The sequence below is a fragment of the Dipodomys spectabilis genome, unplaced genomic scaffold (assembly GCF_019054845.1).
Source record: "Dipodomys spectabilis isolate Male_0828 unplaced genomic scaffold, ASM1905484v1 ptg000052l, whole genome shotgun sequence".
Classification (NCBI taxonomy): domain Eukaryota; kingdom Metazoa; phylum Chordata; class Mammalia; order Rodentia; family Heteromyidae; genus Dipodomys; species Dipodomys spectabilis.
In genome coordinates this window covers 7188302-7195437 of record NW_024870729.1, presented here as the reverse complement: position 1 = coordinate 7195437, position 7136 = coordinate 7188302, and the positions used below count along the sequence as shown (strand labels likewise).

Below are 7136 nucleotides of genomic sequence, written 5' to 3'. Positions count from 1 at the left end.
CTCCTGATTCAGATTCGAATTGATAAAATTTTTAATCAATATTTTGTTCTTATTAATTTTGCTCTTTGTAAATTCACATAGACCTATAAAAAACGGTGTGGCCATCCCAACAACATTCTCGAAGTACTTCCTAATGATGACTTACAAAAAGTTGTATTCTATTACACCAAGGAAAACAATGCTACAAATAAGGAAAACCAATACATAAATATTAATGATTAATAAAATAAAAAACAAAACATTTACCACTGTTTCCAGTATTTGAAATGTACTACATATTCGATTTATTATTTTCTCATATTGCTGTACATTTAAAACTGCCTAAGTCTATGATGCTCAACAAGAATTTTATAGGCTATGAGAAGCCTTTAAAGTTACCCACTAAGATTATTATTTATGGTTCATCTCATCATTTGTATATGGCTTATACCATCATTTGTTCCTCGCTAACATATAAAATAAGGAAGCCCTTAAATTTTAACAGAAACTGTGAAGTTAATGTCTTAAATCTTCACTCTGCGTCTTTACACAAACACTTTGCAACTTCTCATTAGTAACGTTTCTATAACCTCTGAAATGTACATACTTAGTAGTATATGACTGCTACCATGAATCTTAAATGCTTTAATGAAAAGTTTTTCAACCTGCTAAATAGTCTTAATTTTGGCATATATGAGCACATTCCCAAAATTAAACATATTTAAAACATTAAAATTTTAACAAACCTTAACACTTTCTATAGTGTTCATTATGACAGGTTCCTTGTACAGAATAATTGAATTCCTCCTCCTACACATCCGTTGAACAACAAATGTCTGGAATTATTTTGTTTTTGACATGTCAATCTTGACTTTATTCTTAAATGTGTTCTTATGTAAGAAATACATGGTTCTAAAATTTCACGACAATTCTTTTGAATTTAATTTTTGTGGAATTGTCTAGTTTAAGAAAATCAATTACACTTTATATATAAAATTGTTCTGTGCTCAATTCAGTTGCACATACACTAACAATGGAACAATAAAGAGAAGAATAGCCCCTGACTGAGGATGACACTCAACTTCGTGAAGCATTCCAGATTTTTAAAAGAACAGATTTCCTGATGGGATGTGGACAGAAGGTGACCTTAATGCCTTGTTGTTGGGAGTTTAAACTTGTTAGAAGACCTTGGAAAGTAGTATGGAGGTTCCTCAAAAGACTACAGAGAGCGCCCCTAAGACCCAGCAATCCCATTTTGGGCATTCACCCAAATGATCAAAAACAAGACCATACTAAAACTACCAGCAAAACTATGTTCCTTTCAGCATTATTTACCATAGCTAAGATACATAACCAAACCCAATGCCCCACAGTAAACGAATGGATCAAGAAAATGTGTGTGTGTGTGTGTGTGTGTGTGTGTGTGTGTGTACTGGAATTCTATGCCTCCATCAGAAAGAATGACATCACCCAGTTTGTTAGGAAATGGAAAGACTTGGAAAAAATTATATTAAGTAAATTATTCCAGGCCCAAAGAAGTGAAGTTAGCCAGGCCCAAAGAAACATACATCCCATGTTTTCCTTATTTGCAATAACTAGTATGTGTCTGAGACAAGCAGAAAAGGTCAGATAAGTCGATGTTAGGGGAATGAACCGTAAGATAAATATTCAAATTTTTTTTTGTTTTTTGTTTTTTTCCTTTCATGCAATTTTTTCTAACATATTTATAAGACTATTTCTATGTTGCTTTGTATGTCCCTCCCCCAAGGTATAACCCATGCTTTCACTGCATTTGATGTTGGTATAATTTGTGGAGGGGAAGGAAAAAAACCAATTCGTTTAACTCGGGATACAGGTGGACCCATTGCAACAATGATATGTACAAGTCATTATGTCAAAAAAATGAACTTTAATACTTTGAGGGGAAGAGGATCAGGTGGGAGAAGTGGGAGAGTATGGTAAGGGATGGGAAGGGGAAACAAAGAGGAAGCAACAATGCTTGGTAAGAAATGTACTCGTTATCTTGCCCATGTAATTGTAAATCCTCTGTCAGTATTCTCAAAATAAAAAAAAAAAATGAAATGCACTCAGTAACTAGCCCATGTAATTGTAACCCCTCTGTATGGTATTTTCACAATTAAAAAAAGAAACATAGGTCCTATGGTATCCCTTATTTGCAATAACTAATGTATCTCTGGGATAAACAAAGAAGGTATGGTAAGGCAAAAAAAAAAAAAAAAAAGGAGGAGGCAACAATGCTTGATAAGAAATGTACGCAGTACCTTTTCCATGTAATTGTAACTCCTCTGTATGGTACTTTCACAATTAAAAAAAAAGAAAAAGTCAAAACGTGCATATGACTAGATAATATGATGTTAAGGTAAATGAACCCCAAGATAGGGACACAAGTGGTTTTTTATTTCTTTCTGTTGTTTCTAATATATTTATAACGTACGATGTGATTTATTTTTATGTGCATCCCCCACAGTTAAACCCCTGTTTTCACTGTATCTGATGTTGGTGCACCTCCATCTTGTATATACACTTCTCTAATTTGGGGATGGAAAGGGAAAAATCAAAATTCTTAAATAAGGATACAGTATGACCCAATGCAACAATGTGATGCACAAGACAGTATGTTGAAAAATGAACTTTACAATTTAGGCGGGTGGGGGGAGGGCAGCGTACTTGTGGAGGTGGGAGGGAAGGGATGGTGGGGGAAAACAAAGGAGGATGTAACAGTGCTTGATAGGAAATGCATTCGTTACTTTTTTCATGTAACTGTAACCACTCTGTACAGTACTTTTACAATAAAAAACATAAAAATGTTCTGGGATGGAAGAGAATATTTCCCCTATTTTACCCATATAATATCGTTAACAAAGAAATTAATGCAAAACACTGATATGAAGATATTTTGAATAAATGTGTGTGTTTGTTTGGTTATGTGCATGCCTGCGCATTTTCATTCTCAGAGTTTGAATTCAGTGCATCAAGGTCTTGCTAGGCCATTCCTCTCTAGATTGATGAGGTACTATATAAGCTACATCTCCATTCTTGTCTCTTTGCTAGTTCATTAATTTTTAAAAAAAAATAATCTCATGAATATTTTTTGTCCTGATTGGCTTCCAACGGTTATCCACGAATCTCAGTTTCTTGAGCAGATACCCGAGTAGACAGGATTACAGGTGTGACCAAGAACACAAGGCTTTCAGAATAATTTAAAAAGTAGAAGAAAATTTACTTCATGGAGGCTTGTTTATCATCTTCTGCTGTTAAGGCATTTTGGAGTGATTATATGTGAATTTATTTCATTTTTGGATTCTTAAAAGACAGTAAGCCCTTTTTTTGTTTTTGTTTTTGTTTTGGTCATGCAGCTTGAACTCTGGGCTTGGGCGTTGTCCGTGTGCCTTTCAGCTGAAGGCGAGTGCTCTACTCCTTGAGCCACAGTGCCATTTCTGCTTTCTTAGTGGTTTGTTGGAGATAAGAGTCTCACAGACTTTCCAGCCTGGGCTGGCTTTGAAGCGCAATCCTCAGATCTCAGCTCCTTCTGTAGCCAGGATTATATGGTGGCGTGAGCCACCAGCTACCGTCTATTTTTAGTACTTTTAAAAACGTATACTGGAACTGTGGAACAGAAGAAATTTGTCTCTCTTTAGACCTCAATTACCAACACAGTCTGTGTTGAAGACAAAATGTGACAGAAAACAATTACTGTGGGCAATAATTGCTGTTATTTCTTGGACAACATGAGTATTGAATTGAGAGTGTAAGGGAATGGAGAGGATTTTATCTACTTTTTATTGCTAATTTTTGGAAATTTTGACTCATTCACTTCCCCACTATGTGTCTTTGGGCCATGCACTTAGTGCCTATAATTACAATATTTCCTAACACTAAAATGGTAATAATATTAGAATTATAGCAAATGTTTTCTTAAGAATTAAGAGAAATAAAACTTGTGAAATACTTAAAATAAACTTCTAGGAATGAGCTTACAATTACATGGGCAAGATAATGAGTATATTTCTTATCAAGCATTGTTGCCTCCTTCTTTGCGTCCTGTTCCCATCCTTTCCCATCTCCCCCCACAGCTCCCCATCCCACCAACCACTACCACCCCCCGCCAAAGATGTAAAGTTCGTTTTTCGACATAAGGACTTGTACATCTTATTATTGCAATGAGTCCACCTATTTAAATGATTTGTTTTTTTCCCTTCCCCTCCAAAAATTATAACAACATCAAATACAGTGAAAGCATGGGTTTTACCATGGGGGACGTACACACAAATCAACAAAGAAATCATCTTATAAGTGTTAGAAACAATTGCAATAAAGAAAAAATAAATAATTGAGTATTTATCTTGGGGTTCATTTCACCTAACATCAACTTATCTGACCTTTTCTGCTTGTCTCAGATATATACTAGTTATTGCAAATAAGGGAAACCAAGGGACCTATGTTTTTTTGGGCCTGGCTTAATTCATTTAATGTAATTTTTTCCAAGTCTTTCCATTTCCTAACAAATAGGACAATGTCATTCTTTCTGATGGAGGCTAGAATTCCATTGTGTATATATATATCACATTTTCTTCATTCTTTCATCTAGTGAGGGGCATTTGGGTTTGTTCCATATCTTAGCCATGGTAAATAATGCTGCAATAAACATAGTTGTGCTGGTAATGGACAAGGGTCTCATATCCAAAATATACCTGGAACTCAAAAAAATTAAATCCCCCAATAACAGATCCTCAAAGAAACAACTGCCCAAAAAATAAGTGAGCTAAATACTTAAAGAGAAACTTCTCTGAAGAGGAAAGGAGGATGGTCAATAGACACATGAAGAAATGCTCAACCTCTCTAGCCATAAAAGAAATGCAAATCAAAACAACATTGAGATACCATATCACCCCAGTTAGAATGGCTATAATCAAGAACTCTAACAACAACAGATGATGGAGGGGATGTGGACAGAAGGGAACCTTAATGCATTATTTTTGGGAGTGTAAACTTGGTCAACAGCTCTGGAAATTAGTATGGAGGTTCCTCCAAAGTCTACACATAGAGCTCCTCTATGATCCAACAATACCACTTTGGGACATTTACCCAAATGATCACAAGCTAGCCAGCAGTTTGATAAAATACTAAATAGAATGCAATAAGTATTACAAAAGCCATTATATGTAATGAGAAACCAGAAGGAATGTTCTCTATTGACCATGCTCTGCTTCAAAGGCAGCCAGGTGGATAAATTCTCATGCTGTAAATCAAACTGGTTTTATTATGTCTTGGCAGTATAAAAACATAAGGGACAGAATAATGAAAAGGAATGTTGTAGACTGAGGTGAACTCCATATGAAAATGTGCAAAACTGATGAAAACGTAAAAGTCTCTGAGTAGTATATTGTGTTTTATATCATTTAAGTTAAATTGCAAAAATAGGGAATACCTAAAGGAATGAATTCTCTTTTTGATAGCCAATCAAAGGTCCTTAGAAGATTGAACTCATTCTTCATTCTTGTAGAGGCATCATCAGATGAGAGGAACTCTATTTTTTTTTTCTTTTGCTTCTTTCCATTTATACTTCAGTTTGAAATCTGAACTTCATGAGACTGAAAGAAACCTAGAAATATTATACACACAGGCTTTGGAAAAAGCCATGAAAGAAAAATAAATAAAATACATATAGCCTTGTAAAAGGTTAACTAAATTTATTTATATAGTCTCAAGTGAAAACAGAAAATGATTTAAACAATATAATATTACTGAAAATTGAAAAATGTTAAGAGTTGCTTAATTTTTTCCTTTCTAATATATTGAATTAAGTATTGATTTTATATAGAGAGATTAAAGATGAGATTAACAAGAAACGTATACAAATCGACAAAATTTCTGAATAGAAATGTTTTCCAAAAAGCCCTGAAAAGCGTCAGTGTGTTTACAAAGTAGTGTTTAATACCACTTCTATGCTGGGTTAATGCTTTGTGAACAGAAGTCATTAGAGAATTGCAATTGAAAGTTACTGTAACACTACTTCATAACTATTATAACTCTTATCAGAAAAATCAAAGGAACCAGGTGTGGTGAAAAGGCTTGTAATTCCAAGCATTTAGCAGTTTGGAGTAAGAGGATTTGAGTCTAAGGCCAGTCTGTGGTTCTGCACATAGTAAAATTCTGCCCTTAAAAAACTCAAAATGTAATAATGTTGGTGAGAGTGTGAGAAAAGGAAATTTTCTACACTCTTGGTCAAAATACAGGTTAGTATTCTCATTGTAGAAAGTACTTTGCAGTTTTCTAAAGAAATGCAAAGTTGAAATATCATCTGACACACCAATCATTTGATTATTTCTCTCTGGGTTACTCGTAAGTATATCTGTAGATGTTTGTTATTCACATTGTTCACAACAGCCGCCCAGATAATAAATAGAAGTTAAGTATTCAACGACAGACTAATAAAGCAACTGTGGTGCATGCACAAATATATTTTTCTGTTTCATCTTTAAAATAGCAAGAGATTTCTACAATTAGGCATAACTTACAATGACCTGAAAGATGTTTTCTAAATGAAGAAAAATGATGTCTTCTGATATTTGTAAAGCTACACTCACACACACACACACACACACACACATACACCAACCTCAATCATTAAGAGAGAAATTTATTTAAAAGTAAAGCAAACTGGAATTGGTGGGGCATTTAGGTCACAATGTAGAAGATAGTAAATATACAGGATGACCAAGTATTTTAATGTACAACATGAGGATACAAAGGACAAAACGGGCCTTAGATAGGAATGAAGCTAAATGAGTAGGAGTTGTTCTTCCTAGTAGGTGCTGCTCTTTTAGATGTTCTTCCTTCAGTAATGGATGTCATGAACGTAATTCTTTAAATATACCTGCCTGATTGTAGAAATAATAACAAAAAATGTAGCAATAATGTTGTATGCTCAACATAGAACAAAATGTCAAATTAAAATACATGAGATTATCCTAGATGTAAACTAATAATTACAAATAAGGGAAACAATGGGACCTATGTTTCTTTAAGTCTGGCTTACTTCACTTAATATGATTTTTCCCCAAGACCTTCCATATCATTACAAATGAGGTGGTATCATTCTTTCTGATGGAAGCTTAGTATTCCGTGTGTGTGTA

General features: G+C 34.2%; 1 non-coding gene across 1 annotated transcript; it reads left to right on the top strand.

Moving 5' to 3' along the window:
* Positions 1-982: 982 nt before the first annotated feature.
* On the top strand, positions 983-1084 carry LOC122107697. The gene has a single exon (XR_006147402.1). It is a non-coding gene; the product is annotated as a U6 spliceosomal RNA (small nuclear RNA).
* The last annotated feature ends 6052 nt before the right edge of the window (positions 1085-7136 follow it).